Below are 19032 nucleotides of genomic sequence, written 5' to 3' on the forward strand. Positions count from 1 at the left end.
GTCACGGCCCTTCCTCAGGCCCAGGCTCCGAGGAAGACCCCAGCGCTGTGCTACAGGGGAAAAATTAGTGGGTTTGCAAGAGTCTGTAGCCCCCAGGCGGGGCAGGGCAGGACGGAGTCCGGTAGTATCCGGCCTCGGGCTGTTTAAGCCAACATTTAGTATCCTCTGCAGCCACGGGCCCAGAGGAGACAAACACTCCCAGGGGTGGCTAGGAAAGGGGGGAGGGGGATGCAGGCCCACCTGACTCCACTGCGTCCCTGCCCAGGGCCCTACCAGTGGCAAAGAGGTTCTGCCACTAGGTCAGCAGTGCTCCAGTTGCAAACGCTGACACTGGTGCAGTGCAAACTCTGCCAAACTGTAGTCAGCTGCCCCTGGGCTACCTCCTCCCACCCTGAACCTGGGTACCCGGAGCCAGGTGTCTTCCTCCGATTCTCCAGGGTAGACGGCTAGAGGGGGTCCAACTAGTCCCTCGCTGTTGGCTGGCGGCAGGTCCGGGAACGACTCCAGCACGCATGGCTCAGGCAGCTTTGGTGGGTCCCAGGTGACGGGCAGCTCCTCTAGGTGGTGGCTGGCCTCGGGGGTGGGGTCCCTCCCAGTCAGCAGACTCTGGTAGCTCTTCCCAGTCACTAGGACCTGGCAGCCCTTGAGGCTCCGGTCAGTGGAGGGCTCACACTGCCTGGCCGTGGGGCCTGGGTCTGGATCAGGCTCCAACTGCAGCCTTGGGAAAGGCATGTCCTCCAGGAGCCAGGTCTCCCCTCACTGAGCTGCTAGGCCGGCCTTTTGTACAGCCCCTTCCTGGCTTGGCCCTACCCCTCGGCTCCCAGGGCCTGAGGTCTGCAGTTCTATGATCCGTCCAGCTATGGGGGGGTTGCGTCCCTTCCTCGGGCCCAGGCTCCGAGGAAGGCCCCAGCGCCGTTGTACAGAGACCTTTGACTTTATCGACCCTTGTGTGGTTAGTTCTTGTGGGGCCACATGGAACTTATGGGTGCATAAAAGGAGGAGGGTCCAGTCGTTTGGAGACATGGGTTCAAGCCTCTGCTCTACCAGAGATTCCAATGTGATTTTGGACAAGTTACTCTGCATCTCACTTCCCCTCTGTAAAATGGGGATAATACAATTCCCTACCTCACAGGATGGTTGTGAGGATAAATAAATTAAAGAGTGTCAAATGGTCAGATATTATGGGGGATGTAAGTACCTCAGATACACACAGTTGTGGGCTGAATGTGGCCTTGTTCATTTTGGCCTTCACCACTTCTGGAGAAAGAAATACAAGTATCATGAACACCAATGCTCCCATTGACTTCAGTGGCACAGGGTTGGGTTCTAAGGGCAGGGTTTACTAAGTGCCAATTAGTTTCACCTGTCCAGCCTCATTGATGTTGAGGCTACAAAGATGTCAGAGGCCCTGCTCTGGCCTGCAGAACCATTACACTTCCAGATGATGCACAAGATGGAACTAAACCCATTTGGCTGGTGGAGAACAAGCGGAGTGCAGTCTTGGCAGTCAGTAAACATCTTAACTGGGCCAGAAACTGTTTTCCCATCCTGCAAATACTTTTGAGAGTGAAATTCTCAAATTGGGTCAAAAAATGAATCTAAAAAATGTTCACAAACTGAAACTGAACCTTTTTCTTGGGTCAATCAAAACATGCCAGTTTTGTCTTTCACTGGTATTTTGTTTCAATCTAATTAGCTTAGATTTTGAAAAAAGTCAGTGGCCCAGAATTTTTCATTTTAAAAAATGTCAAAAACACTTTGACAATTGAAATTTTTTGCCTTTTTTTTTTTTTTTTTTTTTTTTGAATTTGAGAAATTTGTCAAAACTGCCCCTGTTCTCTGAACAGTCTCGGGTTTGACAAATCAGCATCTGACAAAACAATTAGTGGAAAAAGTCCCGAGTGGCTCTGCTTAAAAGAGATGATGTATGGAAACTCAGAGCAGTGAGCATAGAAGTGCATAATGCCATTTTAACTGAAGTGCAGCAGCTCTGCTCTGAAACCCTTTGAGGTCGCCCAGATAACCTTTAACATTGCTCCAAAACCCGTAGACAAGTAGGTTCTTGTAAGCTATAGTTGCTTAGCCTGTGTGTCACAAACAGGCTTCATGTGGTTGCAACCACTCTGCCTGTCTCATGCTGCTAAATCAGAGAGGACCGACTATGGAAAAGACTGAAAACCACAGCTGTAAAACACCCACACTCCATCTACAACAGGTTTCTCTTTGAGTGCTTGCTCATGTCAATTCCGATGTAGGTGTGTGTGCACCACTGTGGTGTCCGTTGGGTTGGCCCCTGGAGTGGTGCCCTCATGGCGCCGTATATATGGTCCTGCCGACGCTGCCCCCTCTCAGTTCCTTCTTACTGCCCGTGAGAATCACTGGAACGTCTGATTGCCCTTGTGTCTGCAAGTACGCTCCCCAGTGGACTTTTTTCTGTGATCTGTAAACTGTTAAGAAAATAGTGTGTTTAGTAAGTTAGTTTAGGGTAGGACCCCTGCTTATTGGGGTCGTTTTCTCCCCCTGGGACCGAGGCATGACTTGGTTTCTGGGATTTAAACCATGTTGGGCTTCCCATAAAACCTATGCCCAGAAGTGACACTTCCCCCCACCCCCCTCAGTTTGCCTCAAGTGTTTGGGAGAATCCTATCAACAAAACCACTGCAGGATCTTTCCAAATCCAAGTTGTCCCCAGCAGGCAGGTGGAATTTTCTTTAGGCCCACAGAATGTCTTTGATCTGAAACTAACATATCTTACAAAGCATGGGAGATGGGCATCCCAGGAGGAGTAGTTAGGTATGTGTTTCCACATGAGTAGAGCGCTGCAAATCTGCAGGTCTCCATTTCATATGCACAGATATCGGCATCCGTGGATGTGGATTTCTGCAGACCATGTTTGCGGATTGTGGGTGGAGGTGGCTCCAAATTTTATATCTAGAACCCTACAAAGCTGCAGATATCCACTTTATACCCATGGACCATATTTGTGGAACAGAAGTGCTAACCAATTTTGTATCCGCAGGGGGCTCTACATATGAGGGCAGCTGAAGGTAGGGAGCTGGACTTCTGCAGCACTTGAGAACCCCACAGACTCCCGAGCTGTTTTCCCGAGCTCCATACCTTGATTCCTCCCACCTGTGGACTTCTTGCTGCTCTCTCTGTCAGTAGGAACCGTGCTTCCTGATGTGGACTTTGTAAAGACTTCAGAAATAGACTGCAGTAAGCACTCATCCAGCTGTGTTAGGTGGGGAGTGGATGACTTGGGCAGATTATAGGGGCTGTTAGTGCCAGGAATTTGGAGCTGTGGGAAATGGGCTAATCAGAAACCTGCAAAAACACTCCAACCACCCAAAAGAATCACATCTGATTCTCCCCCCCCCGTCGAATGCTGATTCTGACCCTCAAGTGAGGGACCTGACAGCTGTTAATTATCTTTACGGCATCTTAGTGGCTTTATAAGAACCATAAAATCCTGTCCACATTCCAGGTGGCAAACTATGGTCAGCTGATGACAATCAGAGCCGTTCTATTGAAGACAATGGGATTGCTAGCGGAAGGGGGCTATTGGGGAGACCACAGTCAATTAAGCCAATGGAGGAAGCTGAGCAAGGATCGGGTCCCCATGCATTCAAAACAGGAGGCAAGGTCTGCTACCTTCACACAAAATGCTTTAAAAATTAGCATGCCACATCTTACTGGATCAATTCAATCCAGCTGTACTGTAATTTACATTGTAGATGGCTACTAACCCTGATGCTTTTCCCAGCTCCAGTGCAGTATGACAGCGGTTTTCTTGTAGTGGGAAAACAATCCACTACAATGACATGCACTACAAGATGTGCCTGTGCTGGGTAAGTCCTTGCCTTGAGTTACTGCACTACATGCTCTAAGGCTCTTGCCTGCTGGGCATCCCATTTTTGCAGGTCTTCTGCTGAGCATGCAAAACAGCATTGTTTTAAATCTGAGATCATTCAGAACCCATGTGGCTGATTGGCTCTGCAGCATCCGTGGCTTGTTCGCACCACCTGAAGGAGCTGTTGCTTTATAACTCACCTGGAAAATGCTGCAGGTTCTTTGGGAATACAGTCAGCAATGAGCTGCTAGGTATCTTGTCCCCTAGTAATAGAGATTGTACAGTACTGCTAAATCTTGCAAGATTTGGTGCTTTTATTAAAGCCCCAGCTCCTCGCTGATGCCAAGAGACTCTCAGTTTTCAATAAAATAAAATTAAAAAAAAAGTTTCTAGCCCTCATTCATTTAGAGAAAAGCTTGAAAATGTGAACATGAAATGCCCAAAAACCCAAAGGTAAATAAAAAAAGAGCCCAAAATTATGATTATATATCTCATGATTTTTAAGCCAGTCTCATGATTTTGGGGGTCCTGGCTCTTGATTTGCAGATGGTTGGGGCTAGCTGGACTGGTATTGTTTATAATACGTATTATGGTAGCACCCAGAGATCCCAAGCAAGATCAGGGCCCCATTGTGCATGGTGCTGTACAGACTCCTGCTGAGAGGCAGTCCCTGTCCCAAAGAGCTACGGGATAACATATCTGCTTCAGTGGAGTTACACCCAGGATGAATCTGGCCATTCCTAAACACAGGTGTCCCCCCCAGGCTTTCCTGCCCAGCTTGTTTTTCCTGATCCTTAGGGATCACTGCAGTCCTTGATCCTCCCCTCTTGTCCATGGCTCTGGGCCACGTTCTGCAATGCTGAACCTGGAATGAAACCTGGGAATGATTGGCACAGATTCCTCGCTGGCTGGCTGGCTGAGGCATTGAGCTGTTCCACTTGATAAAATCTTTTGCCACGGCTGCACCCTCCTAAACATCACCCGGGAAGAAAGCAGAGAAATCTGACAACAACATGGGCTTTTTGAGAAGAGTCCTGTCGGTGCTTGCCTCACCTGCATTGGGGATTTGTCTGAATCACAGCCACCAGTGAGCAACTACTGATATAGCTGCACCAGTACAACTCACTTGCGTGAAGAGTCAAAGCTGCTATGTGCCCTGGTGACGTTTACCCCTGCTTGACACTGAGCTGCCTAGGTACAGATTGCAATTTATCCTGACAACTAGCCTCTGCTGGCTGAAATTGGAACTAATCCCCAGTGTAGTTTAGGACTAGTGTAGACAAGACTCATGCTGCCACTGATGTTTTGAACACGATGTTGTGTACACCTGCTCTGAGCGGTGTGACAGAGCCTAGTCCCTTGCCTGACTAGGCACCACTGTTCAATGAGGAGCACTTTAAAAAGAAATGCAAAGGAGGGTGCCTGGAGATGCTGTTTCAGTGAGAGAACAGAAGGCGATTCCCCCGCAGTAACTGTTGCTGGACTCTGCAGCTTGGTGGCTAAACAATGAATAGCACAGGCTTCTCAATAATTTTCTTTAAACTTATGCACAAGTAAATGGGGAAGGATGGGGGGGGGGGGGGGGGGAGGGCGGAAAAGCACTGGCTTGCCAAAGGTTTCGGTGAGCCTGGCATGAGTCACAAACTGTGACCCTTCACAAATAGAAGTTTGCCTTGGAGATCCACTCACATAAACATAGAATATTAGAGTTGGAAGGGACCTCAGGAGGTCATTTTGTCCAACCCCCTGCTCAAAGCAGGACTAACCTCAGCTATATCATCCCAGCCAGGGCTTTGTCAAGCCTCAGCTTAAAAACCTCTAAAGATGGAGATTCCACCACCTCCCTAGGTAACCCATTCCAGTGCTTCACCACCCTCCTAGTGAAAAACTTTTTCCTAATGTCCAACCTAGACCTCCCCAACTGCAACTGGAGACCATTGCTCCTTGTTCTGTCATCTGCCACCACCGAGAACAGCCTAGCCCCATCCTTCCTGGAACCCCCTTTTAGGTAGTTGAAGGCCGCTATCAAATCCCCCTCATTCTTCTCTTTTGCAGACTAAACAAGCCCAGTTTCCTTATGAGGAGAGGCTAAGTCCTGTGCTCCAGCCCCCTAATCATTTTTGTTGCCCTCCGCTGTACTCTCTCCAACTTGTCCACATCCTTTTTGTAGTGGGGGGCCCAAAACTGAACACAATACTCCAAATGCGGCCTCACCAATGCCGAATAGAGGGGAATAATCACTTCCCCTCGATCTGCTGGCAATGCTCCTCCTAATGCAGCCCAATATGCTATTAGCCTTCTTGACAACCAGGGCACACTGCTGATTCATATCCAGCTTTTTATCCACTGTTATCCCCAGGTCCTTTTCTGCAGAACTGCTGCCTAGCTAGTCAGTCCCCAGTCTGTAGCTGTGCATGGGATTCTTCCTTCCTAAGTGGAGGACTCTGCACTTTTCTTTGTTGAACCTCATCAGATTTCTTTTGGCCCAATCCTCCAGTTTGTTTAGGTCACTCTGTATCCTATCCCTACCTTCCAGGGTATCTACCACTCCCCCCAGCTTAGTGTCATCCGCAAACTTGCTGAGGGTGCAATCTACCCCATCCTCCAGATCATTAATGAAGATGTTGAACAAAACCAGCCCCTAGTTATTTCTTTTGGGTGGGGGATAATTTGCATGAAGCCATGTGAGGGATGACAAGAGGCGGTCAGATGGGTTTGGACAGGGAGTCACAGGTGAATGCCCTGACTTCAGTTAACTCAGCTTTAATAGCATCCCTCCTAGCCTAAAACTGAATTGTAATTGCTTGTACACGTTGTCTTGTCTTTGGTCCAAACAAGGCAGGTAAACAGCACCATCTGCTCAGTTATTAGAGGGGTGCTTAATGTAATGGCTGGGCTGTTTTAGCCAGCTTCGAGACACTGTCTCTTTGGCACTGGAGTCTTACGGGGATGATTGCCCAAGAAGATGCTGCAGGTCACAGCTCAGGGTAACGGCACCTGTATCTTCCCCCCAGGGCTCCAGCAAAGGCACCCACGCTCAGAGTCCCGGGTCTCCTGGCTGTCACTTCTCTAGGGTGGAGACATGTGTCTCTCTTTCCAGTCACAGTTCCCAGCCTTCACTGCATTATTCTCAGGGAAAAGTCTGTCTAATAACAGTGCAGCGACACAGTTACTACACAGCAAGAGCCTTGTTCTGAGAAAACCTACTAAAACCAATAATAAAAGCTGCCCGCATGCTAATAAATACCACAGATCATCCTGACACCAATAGGCGATCACTCCTTCATATCCCACAAAGGGGTCTCGTCCGTGGTCACAAGTTAATAACAACCTCAGCTCAGAACTCACGCATGCATGAAAAACGTCATCCCTCCTTTATACAGCTCAGGGGTCTTTGAGCTGGAGTTTCCAGGACTGGGTGATCAGTAGACATTAGGTTTCTCTCCCTAGACCCTACCTTCAAAAGTGCCTCCTGGGAAACCCATTTTGCACACATCATCCCAAACAGTTCTTTGACGTGCCTAACATTTCTCCAAGGTTTACGTCAATCTGTCTCCTAGGATAGTTACATGGGATTGCACAATCCTGCAATCACACATGAAAAGTTGCCTTTGGACACAATGGACCCCCAAAAGGTATTCGTCGTATTCAATAAGGTTTACCCAGGTTATTGCAGGAAATTGCCCTGTCTGTCACACAACGGTCTGCTGATCGCCTGTTTAGTCACAGCACCTGGGTCTGCGCGTTTGCCAAAGCCTTTAGTGGCAAATTAGCAAAAGCGCCAAAGTACAAAATGATCTCTTCCTCTCTTCTCACGTGGTGCAGCTGAAATCAATCAGCTCTTCAGAACAGTTGTATTATAACATACTTGTTTAGCATTGGAAAGTCTGAGCCAAAATCCATCGATGGCAACGGGCATCTTTCCTTTAACTTTGGGATGGGGTTTGGAGCAGGCCTTTGGGGAGACGGCATTGGACTAAACAAGAAGAGGCTATTCAACCCCCTTGATAAGGGGAGGCTTGTATCGTGCATTAGTTTTTGCTTTGCCACGGACGCAGCCTCTTTTGCTCATCTCTCCACTTGTTCGTAGAGTCATTCATAGAGTCTAAGGCCAGAAGAAAAGACCATTGTGAACATCTAGTCTGACCTCCTCTATACCACAGGCCAGAGGACGTCTCTGAATTAATTCCTGTTTGAACTAGAGCATAGCTTCTAGAAAAGAATTGAGTCTTGATTTAAAAATTGCCTGCGATGGAGAATCCCCCACCAACCATGGTAAATTGTTCCAATAGTTAATTACCCTTACCACTAAAAATGGGCACCAGAGCTTGTCTAGATTCAGCTTCCTGCCACTTCCCCTGCAAGAAACTTTGAACCATCCTCCATGCTGCCCTGTGCCCACAGAGCCATCTCTCCAAATCAGTGCGCCCAGCCACTACCCTCTCCTCCTCCTAATCCCTTCTCAAGAGCCACGTCCACCTCCACGTCCATTTAAGCCCACCCTCTGAAAACTGTGAGCGCAGATGGCATCTCATTACTCTGGTCCCTGGTCCATTTATCTTGGGGACAAGGGACAAACCTTGTTCCCTGGGCTAAGAATCTACATAAACCCAGGCTATGGTTGGGGGGATATTTCAGCTTAAACCCAAAGAAGTGCGTCCACTTGTTTTTACACTGGGTTAGCTAAATCCATTTAAAATCACGCTTGCAGGAAGGATGATCCAGTGGTGAGGGAGTCAACCGGGGGCTGCAAAAAGCTGGCTTCAATTTTCTGCTCTCCCTCAGACTTCCTTGGGCAAGTCACGTAGGGCCAGATCCACCACAGGTCTGAAACACCCAAATGCCTTTGTGGATCGGGCCATGTGGGTGTCTTCACTGAACAGAAAAACAAAGCAGCAATCCTGTCCGAAACTGAGATGTGGGCAGTCAAGCCTCGTGGTGACTACAGCAGCCACCAGGCTGGGAACAGGGGCCAGAGATCAGAGCTAAACCAGGAATCAAGAGCAGAGTCAGAACAAGGCAAGCTAAGGCCTGTGGCGTCTATCACCGCTACGAGGCAGGGGCCAGTTCCTAGCCATGAAATGATCTCAAGGGGGCTGAGCTGCTGGGTGGCCTGTGAGACTCATATACCTGCCTGAGCATCACCAGCCCAGCCCCTGGCTTGGCCGGAGCCTGGCACAGGAACGACTCAGCACCGCATGTGGCTTAGTCAGGCCCTAACTCAGGGATGACTCAGCACCTCACAAAGCCCAGCTCCCCCCTCAGACTTTCACTGGAGCTGTTAACCCAGTTTAGAAGCTAAATTGTCATGTCTTCACTGCTCTTTTAACCCAAGTCAGCTGAGAGGTAAGGAAAACTCTCAGTCCTTCTGGCCTACATCTGCACAGGTATTCTGGCTCCTAACTTCCACTGCAAGCAGCAGGAGCCTTTGAGGAGCTGGGCCTCAATTCCCCACCCATCAAATGGGGTTGCTGGGAGGGAAAAAGCCATTACAGGCGGTGAGGTGCTCAGATCCTAGGCTGATGGGGACTGGATAGCTACCTGGATAGTTAAACTGGTGCTCCTTGCTTGTATAGATTGATCCGCTGAGATTCCTTACTCAGTCACGAGAATGTGACTTTTCACAGTCTGTAGCCCATGAGCTCAAGGGCAGGGACTGTGTGTTTTACTGTCTGCCTAGCACCTTTAGCAGCTCCTGTACTATAAATAATCAGTGGTGATTTGCTGGGTGACTTTGGCTGAGTCACTCCACGTTCTGTGCCTCACTTTCCCCATCTGGTGATAATCTTTGCCTTCCTTTACAAAGCGCTTTGAGCTCTATGGAGGACAAGTGCTATGGATCTAAGTATTTATTATGTGTATTGTGGAAGTGCTTAGCAGCCACAGTCATGGGCCAGGACTCCATGGTGCTAGGTGCTGCACAAACACAGTAGAAGGAGTAACCAAGGGCAAGGTTTTTAAAAAACACGCTGTGGACGAGCCCCTGGAAGAAGGGGGCAGCGTCCGGGCTTCTCCCTCTGGGTCCTTCTCAGAGGGGGACCACCCCCCCTGCTATCTCCTGCCGGGAGCAGTCTCAAGCCCTTTTCCCAGGCAAGCAATCTTTCGCCAGGCCCTCAGGCCGGGCCGGCCAATGAACAGTCTCGCGCTGGGCTCTCAGGCCGGGCTGGCAAAGGAGCAGTCCCGCTCTCTGGAGCGGTATGGAGGGGGAGGCTCTCTCTCTCAGGGCTGTTAGGGAAGGGGGGGAGGGGGACGCAGGCCCACCCGTCTCCACCGCGTCCCAGCCCAGGACCCTAGCAGTGGCAAAAGGTGTTTGCCACGGGGTCGGCAGGGCTCCTGCCGCAACACACCACCCGGGTTGCCCCCGACTCAGCCACGGTCTTACGGCTGCCCCTGGGCTTCTTCCTCCCCGAAACCCCCAGTACCTGCCTCCTTCGGGTTGCTGGGGCGTGGTAATCCTACGAGGTCCTCTGCATCCACGGGCGGCAGCTCTGGCAGCTCCATGGGTTCATCCTCGGAGGGCAGCTCTTCCAGGTCCTCCGGCCCCCAGGCTGCGGGCAGGGCCGGTAGGTTCTCCGGTCCCAGGCTCTGTACTGCTCAGGTGGGCCCCCCACCGGTTCCCAGGCTAGGGGTAAGACCGGCCACTCCCTGTCAGTGTGGGTCTCTGGCCTGGCCTTAGCTGGGAGATCAGGGGGAGAGGCGTCCTTCTCCCTCAGCCGTCCTCTTCTGAGTGGGCCTGCAGGCCTGGGTTTTAAAGGCCTGGCTCCGCCCCCTGCTTCCGGTCAGGTGGTGTCCCTCGGGCTTCTAAAGGCCTGGACCCGCCCACCTGCTTCCGGTCAGGGGTTTTCCTTTGGGGCTCTACCAGCCAGGGTGGGTCTGGCTCCCCCTCTGGGTCCTTCTCAGAGGGGCACCACCCCTCCCAGCTACACACACTAGTAATTTGGGTGCTTCCGATTTTTTGGAGGGCCAACTGGGGACCCTTAAAGGGATGTGAGTGTTAGAAAGTGCTGAGCACCCGCTCTCTGAAAACCAGGTCCCTTTAAGGCACCTCAAGTCGGGCACCCAAAAATCACTAGTCACTTCTGGAAGCTCTTGACCCAAACCTTTCCTTTCAGGCCGCTGGCGCAAGTTCAGAATTTAGTTCCTGCTCTTTGTGCCGTTCTGCCTTCTCTGCCCCGTTTGCCTTCTCCAGGTGCTTTACGCTTCCATCAGGAGGCGGATTCTTTTCATCCTTGCGGCTTGGCTGACAAAAAAAAAAAAATTCCGCAATTACAATTTTTTTATTGTTCCCTCCTCATCTGCCACTTCAGCTCATTCGAAGCTCTCTAAAGCCAGGAAGAGGAGAGGCTCCACTCAGTCACTGTCACTTCTCAGCTTTCTTTTCAATACCATAACAATAATAACAACCTTGCTACTACAGCCCAGATTGACGGTTACAAAGAACAGGGGCTTTTCAAAGTTTGTTTTATTTTAATGTAAAAGGAGTTTGAAGGTTCTTATGTTTTCCTGCTTCCGACCCCCACTGCCATGCGAGCTACCTGCTTCTAGCCCAGGGATGCCGGTTTTTTCCCCTTGACATTTCTAGTCACTTTGTCTTGTCTCTAGAGGTGCAGAAATAGCTGCACAACCCTGGGTGAGCTGTGGCGTCCAAGAGACTGCTGGTTGTCCTGTTTAGAGCCGATGTATCTCATCCATCCTGTACTCTGAATAGGTGAAGGGAAGAAAAGGCATGTCCAGAGCTGATTAGCTTCTCCAGACTGAGGAATCCTGCTACCAGTTAAGTCAATATCCAAACGTTAACCCAGAGTCCATAATACCAGCACAGTGAAGCAATCACAGTCTTAAACAGGAAGCATTTCTCAAAGAAAACAGCGACCACTATAGATAAACACTGTGGACAGGCCCCTGTGAGAGGGGCAGCATCCAGGGTTCTCCCTCTGGGTCCTTTGCAGAGAGGGACCACCCCTCCCGGCTATTTCCTGCCGGGATCAGTCTCAAGCCGTTTTCCCGGGCAAGCACTCTTTCACCTGGCCCTTAGGCAGGGCTGGCCAATAAGCAATCTCGCTCTCTGGAGCGGTATGGAGGGTGAGGTACTCTCAAGGCTGCTAGGGAAGGGGGGAGGGGAGGAGGAGGACACAGGCCCATCTCAGCCCAGGGCCCTAGCAGTGGCAAAAGGTGTTTGCCATGGGGTTGGCAGGGCTCCTGCCGCAACACGCCACCCGGGTTGCCCCCAACTCAGCCACGGTCTTATGGCTGTCCCTGGGCTTCTTCCTCCCTGAAACCCCTGGTACCTACCTCCCTCGGGTCACCGGGGTGTGGTAGTCCTACAAGGCCCTCCTCATCAACAGGTGGCAGCTCTGGCAACTCCATGGGTTCCTCCACAGAGGGCAACTCTTCCAGGCCCTCCACCAGCTCCCAGGCAGTGGGGGACTCCAGTGGGCCCTCTACTGGCTCCCAGGCAGCACAGGGGACTCTGGCCTGGTCTTAGCTAGGAGCCTCAGGGAAGAGGCATCCTTCTCCCTCAGCCATCTTCCCCTGACTGGGCTTGCAGACTGGGGTTTTAAAGGCCTGGCTCCGCCCCCTACTTCCAGTCAGGTGGTGTACCTGGGGCTTGTAAAGGCCTGGACCCACCCACCTGCTTCCAGTCAGGGGTTTTCCTTTGGGGCTCTACCATCTAGGGTGGGTCTAGCTCCCCCTCTGGGTTGTTCTCTAAGGGGGACCACCCCTCCTGGCTACAGACACAAACATCCTTCCACACAGCTCAAGTTCCAGCTTGGTTTTTCTTGTTTGCCAGCAACCACACAGTCTGCAATGCTATATGCTATACAGCACCATCTAGTGGTGGAATAATATATTACAAGTAAACATGTTTGTAAGTTACTTGGAGGTAGGCATTGCTACAAATTTGGAACCACTTTTGGGAATCCCTTGCTGCAGAACTAATTAGGCTACCGGTTGTTTCTTGATGTCTCCAAAAATTTTTTGGAAGGGCAAGTGACATGAGCTTTAAATAAGCCCAATTTTTTTTTGCATTGATTTATAGGGTGTTTCTTCAAAAACTGGATTCAACTACACCAGTATGCTAGTTTGGGTGGGACCCTGACAAAGCTGTCCTGTCCAGGGCATTCCTGACACTTTGCATAGCCAAGCAACTGAAAGCGTTATTGCCAGACATGAGACGCTAGGCTGCTGCAGGACAATAGCTGGAAAGTACATGATTGAAGATAAGGGAATAGCTGCTCTGTGCAAATGTAAAGGTTGCATAGACCCTTCCTGTGTCCTGCAAGACATCTCAGAAGCCTAAGAATCTCTGCAATGAATAATGATCATCTCTATAGATTTCATTATTCTGGACACCTCAGTCACCAAGGGAAAAATAGCTAATCATGCATATTCTTTCCTTGATTTACATCTATGCCTGTAAAATCAAAGCCACTCACACAAAGTCGGGGCCTCAAAGATTTATTAAGAGAGTTAAAGGGGGCAAAAAGCCTGATCATGACCTAAGGTGTATTCTGTCTGACTCTACGGGTCATCTTCATTAGAATGCTCCAGCTGCTTTGTGCAGCTCCAGGAATGCAAAGCAGCCACGAACCAGGCTTAAAGTGCCAACCGAGCTGGGTTCACAGCTGTTTTGAGTCACTGGAGCAGCCATAAGATACCAATTGATCTGGCTCCAAGCCTTTAATTTTGAACTAGGGGGGAGTTCACGCTGTACTTCAGCGCTTTACCACAAGAGGGAGCTGTGAGCAAGAAAATAGCAAGCCCAACTGAGGTAGCATTATGGGAGGGCAGAAATCCTTTGATACATAAATCATCATTTTAATGCCTTCCCTTTACTCTAGGTGGCTGGCTGCCTGCCCGTAGCGCCCCCTACCTATTAGTTGCAGAACAGCAGTGTTCTGAATGCCATTTCATTCATTAATGACTTTCCTCTGTGAATTTCATCTAAGCCGCCGGAGCGTTTCCAGAGTAATCCCAAATGGATGGCCCTTACCCCGGGGTCTGGGTCAGCTGCCCTGGGGCACTGGTCGGGGTCATGAACTCTGTCCGGCCTGAAGGCAGGCTTCAGACTGCAGCCACCACCCAACAGCTGGCTAGTACCAGCAGGGGCTGCGAGCTGGCGTGGGACCGAGCCCTCCGTCGGCACGGCCCACAAAACTCCCAACTGGCAGAGACATCCAGCTTTTCCAGTGGGATCAGACTCCCTCTTTGAGCCAGAAGCTGGCACAGGACGTTACCTGAGTAACCAGGGCAGTCCCTTGGTTAACAGCGACACTGGCTTCTTCTCTGACTCCTGAGCCCTGCCTCGTTCCCGTCCTGCTCCTGGTTTCTGCCCTCCTGTCTTTTTCCAGCTTCCTGTTTCTACACCTCACCCCTGGCTGCTGATGCTGGCTGTGATGACTGGTTTTGATTCCTGACTCTGGCCCTGACGTCCGGTTCCTGGCTCCTGCTGTCAGCTCTGACCACAAGGCCTGACTGCCTTTGTCCTGGTCACCGACAAGAACGCAGGGCTGGGGTAGACCTGTTACGTATATGATCATTTCTAAAGAGGCAGGGTCCTGAGTGTGATGTCAAACCATGGCGCTGCCCTACTGGAGGGTTGTTTCCCTTCTTCCCACCCCACCACCATGTAGCCCAGTCCCCGGGGTTCCCGGATAGCCCACAGAGCTGAATCGCAGGCTGGCTGGCGGGGATTGAATAACAGGGCTTCTCTGACTAACACAGTTTCAACAACAGCTGAGACTCTCGCTGAGAACTGGGGCGGGAGGAAGGGTGAGGCTGACAATGTGTAGGGCTGAAGGGGAAACCCGTCAGGGCCAATTCTGCTCTTAGTGGTGCCGCGGTGTAAATCTGGAATAAGCCCGTGGTTCAGGGGCAGGGCTTTGGCCCGGTGACTGTCAGATGCCCAATGCAAGCCCTATGTCTGGATGCAGAGATATGTGTCTAGAATGGGCTCCCGTTCCCCAAGCAGTGGCATGTGGGCCCCACGGGGCTCAGACCATCAATCACTGTGGTAGGTGACAGGCAACGTCTAGCAGTCAGAGAGAGAGAGAGAGAGAGAGCAAGAAAAAAGGGGCCGATGATGATTTTTTTCACAAAGGGCCGGATCCTGCACTGAGATGAGTTCTCCCCACTCCTGCTGATTTTAGGGGGAATCCATGGTGTTCTGTACCCCTCCCTCCCCCCCAGGGAAGTGGCCATTGCCTTGCGAGATCTGGCCTCAAAGATTGCACGCGAACGGTCCAAACCATCTGCTACAGAAATCAGTGAGGGTGTTTGTGATGGCTTCAGTGCGCTGGATCAGGATGGGCCGAGTGAAACGAACGTGGCAGGTAGGTGTAAAATGCCCCCTACCTTCAAAGAGTACCAGAGTGAATAGGAAAAATGTAGCGATGACATGGTCTGCCTCGTGCAAGGATTGCTTTCCTGCAGAAATGAGCAACGCTCGATGCTGAAAAACAGGTGGTGATTCATAAGGGATATATGAAGAACTAGGGTAAAATGGACAGATGTACTTTGGAAATTCAGCTTAATCCCTTTGGACTCATCTTTGCTGTGACCTACAATTCACCTTTCAAAGGAGATAACGATGCTTAAATATTTATAGGCAAAGGCTACAGAATATGCTTCTAATTCATCCTTCTGCCACACTCATTTCCATGTTCATGTCCTAGCTGATCATGTAACGCGCTGTTGTCTGCTTTAATCTGCTGACTTCTCCCCTTCAAGTGCGTGGGGAAATATTGTTCATTCGTTCCATTTTAATTTGGCTAAAGCTACGAAAAGAGAAATCAAGTCGGATGGCAAACCCAGTAGCTGCTTTCTAACGAGATATCCAGGCCATGCGTAGCCCCATGGCGTCTGCCTCTAAGGGAGTGAGTTATTTGAAACTGGATGTAATCCCCATTTTTAGGATCTATGTAGAGAATGTCAGAGAGGTTTAGGAGACATGATCAACTGCACGGCTCAAAGGCATTGTAACTGTAAAATGATCGGAGTTGCAGCCGTGGTCCAGCACTACAAAGCTAAATGTGCCTCTGGGGAGTGTATCACTTCTCCTGCAGCATCCGGCATTGGTCACTGCTGGAGACAGTCTACTAAATGAGCTGGATGGTTCTTAGTCTGTTCCCAATGTGCATGTTCTGAAAACAGAGGCAGTCTGGGGCAGTGAGACAAGGGTTTCCAACTCCAGACCAGATTTGTAAGTGGCCAAGTCCCACTGAAAGTCTTCTTTCAGAAGAGCTCAGCTCCCCGTTAGGCACCTAAAGAAGGGCCAGATTTTCCTAAGAGTTTGTCTACACGGCAGTAAAAGATGCGCAACTGGCATGGGCCATTTGACTCAGCTGCGAGGCTATAAAATTGCAGGGTAGATGTTCTGCCCTTGCGGGGTATCAGAGCCCGGGCTCCAGCCTGAGCCGGAATGTCTACACTGCAGCTTTATAACCCAGTGAGCGTGAGGCCTGAACCACACCACAGAGTTCGATGGACGCAAGGCAGCTTACGTCAACCTAACCAGGGAAGGGTCTACACTGTCACTGCCCCACTATGCTGGTTTAGTAACTCCACCTCCACCAGTGGCGTAGTGTCTGTCGATGTAGTACGGTTGACGTGGTGTCAGTGTGGACGCTGCATTGCTGACATTGACTGGTACTGGCTTGAAGGAGCCGTCCCACAAGGCCCCACACTGCCAGCACAATACAAGCACTCCTGCCGAGGCTGCCCGCCGCCGACACAAAGAGCAAAGTGTAGACGCGCGCAAGTGATGTAATTACCGCAGTGGATGTATGGCAACATAACTTACGTCCACTTCATTCTGTTGGGCAGACATGGCCAGAGTCAGCGGAGCTGGGCCAGCTGTGGGTCTCTTATTGCAGTGTAAATGTATCCTCTGTATGAAGCACTTGGTGCCTCCCAGTGTGACACTTACAGAGTGTCTAAAGAGCCCAGACCCCCAATATGCAGATTTACCTGCCCTGGCTAAGCCCATATAAACCAACTTTCAACTGCTATAGACTCATAGACTCTACATTCAGAAGGAACCAATATGATCATCTAGTGTGACCTCCTGCACAATGCAGGACACAGAACCTCACCCACCCACTCCTGTGATAGACCTCTGACCTCTGACTGAGTGATTAAAGTCCTCACATCATGGTTTAAAGACTCTAAGATACAGAGAATCCACCAGCAAGTGAGCTGTGCCTCATGCTACAGAGGAAGGTGAAAACCCCCCAGAGCCTTTGCCAATCTGCCCTGGGGGAAAATTCCTTCCTGACCCCAAATATGGTGATCAGTTAAACCCTGAGCATGTGGGCAAGACTCACCAGCCAGACACCCAAGAAAGAATTCTCTGTAGTAACTCAGAACCCACCCCAGCTAACATCCCTTCACAGGCCATTGGCATATCTACCACCAGTAGTCAGAGATCAGTCAATTGCCAAACTAGGCTGTCCCATCATACCATCCCCTCCATACATTCATCAAGCTCAGTTTTGAAGCCAGCGAGGTTATTTGCCCCACTGCTCCCCTTGGAAGGCTGTTCCAGAACTTCACTTCTCTGATGATTAGAAACTTGTGTCTAATTTCAAGTCTAAAATTCCTGATGGCCAGTTTATATCCATTAGTTCTTGTGTCCACATTGGCGCTGAACTTAAATAATTCCTCTCGCTCCCTGGTATTTATCCCTCTGATGTATTTATAGAGAGCAATCATCTCTCTCCTTAACCTTCTTTTGGTTAGGCTAAACAAGCCAAGCTCTTCGAGTCTCCTCTCATAAGGCAAGTTTTCCGTTCCTTGGATCATCCTAGTAGCCCTTCACTGCACCTATTCCAGTTTGAATTCATCTTTCTCAAATATGGGGGACCAGAACTGCACACAGTGTTCCAGATGAGGTCTCACCAGCGCCTTGTATAACAGTACTAACACCTCCCTATCTCTACTGGAAATACCTCGTCTGATGCATCCAAGGACTGCATTAGCCTTTGTCATGGCCACATCACATTGGAGTAAACATTGCAGCCCCTCAGTGAAGATGCTACCTACGCCAACAGGAGGGGTTCTCTGATCGCTCGAGATAATCCACTTCCCCAAGAGGTGGTAGCTAGATGGATGGGAGAATTCTCCCGTCCCATTGACCTACACCAGCGATTAGATTAGCATCGCTCAGGTGTGTGGGTTTCTCACATCCCTGAGTGATGTAGTTACAGTGATCTAATTTCCTCGTGTACACCAGGCCTGAGTAAATGGGTTTTTAAACTCATTTTAGTGAAATGGATGTAGCTTCTGTGCTTAGACTCGGCCTTGATCTCCACTGCCGTGAAACGAGGAAAATACTTAATTACTTCTCAGGGAGTGGTGATGCTTTAATGAATGAGAGGGTGAGTAGGAGGGTGGTGAAGCATTGCAATGGGTTATCTAGGGAGGTGGTGGAATCTCCATCCTTGGAGGTTTTTAAGCTGTGGCTTGACAAAGCCCTGGCTGGGATGATTTAGTTGGGGTTGGTCCTGCTTTGAGCAGGGGGTTGGACTAGATGACGACCTGTGTCCCTTCCAACCCTCATTTTCTATGATTCTATGATTGCTGGGCTCTGCTACAAACAGCATGTCTCTGTGTACAGCGCTGGAGCTGTACCGATACAGCTGTGCTGCTGCAGTGCGTGTGCTGAAGATGCGCTATGCGGATGAGGGAGAGCTCTCTCCCATCGGCATAACAAACCCACCTCTGTGAGTGGCAGAAGCTATGTCTGCAGGAGACGCTCGCCCGCTGACATAGTGCTGTGCACACGAGCTCTTATATAGGTGTAACTTATTGTCGCTTGGGGGTGGAATATTCACACCCCCGAGCGATATAAATTTTGCCAACAGAGGCAGTAGTGGAGCATAGCCAAAGTTAGGGCGAAAAATTTCATGTTGTGGGTGATGTCGTTAACCTGACCTAAGCCCCAGTGTAGACATCGCTAGGTCGACAGAGGAATTCTTCCGTAGATCTAGCTACCACCTCTTGGAGTGGTAGATTAACTGTACTGAGGGAAGAGCCCTTCTGTCGCTGTAATACGTCTCTACGCTATAGCACCGCAGCCTTCCTAGCGTTGTCAGCCCCTGAATGAAGAAGAGCCGCTCAAAAGTTGGATGAAACCTTGAACTTTGATGGAAAAGAGGAGGAAACACGTTCATCCCATTTTG

At 50.2% G+C, this 19032-nt stretch overlaps 1 long non-coding RNA gene across 1 annotated transcript; it reads right to left on the bottom strand.

Moving 5' to 3' along the window:
• Positions 1-2167: 2167 nt before the first annotated feature.
• On the bottom strand, positions 2168-3328 carry LOC137141540 (uncharacterized). Its single transcript, XR_010916663.1, has 2 exons — positions 3118-3328; positions 2168-2447 (listed from the first exon to the last, which is right to left on the bottom strand). It is a non-coding gene; the product is annotated as an uncharacterized lncRNA (long non-coding RNA).
• Between the last annotated feature and the right edge of the window lie 15704 nt (positions 3329-19032).

This window comes from Emydura macquarii, unplaced genomic scaffold, assembly GCF_026122565.2.
Source record: "Emydura macquarii macquarii isolate MOO-44397 ecotype Brisbane River unplaced genomic scaffold, CSIRO-AGI_Emac_v2 contig_3080, whole genome shotgun sequence".
NCBI lineage: Eukaryota > Metazoa > Chordata > Testudines > Chelidae > Emydura > Emydura macquarii.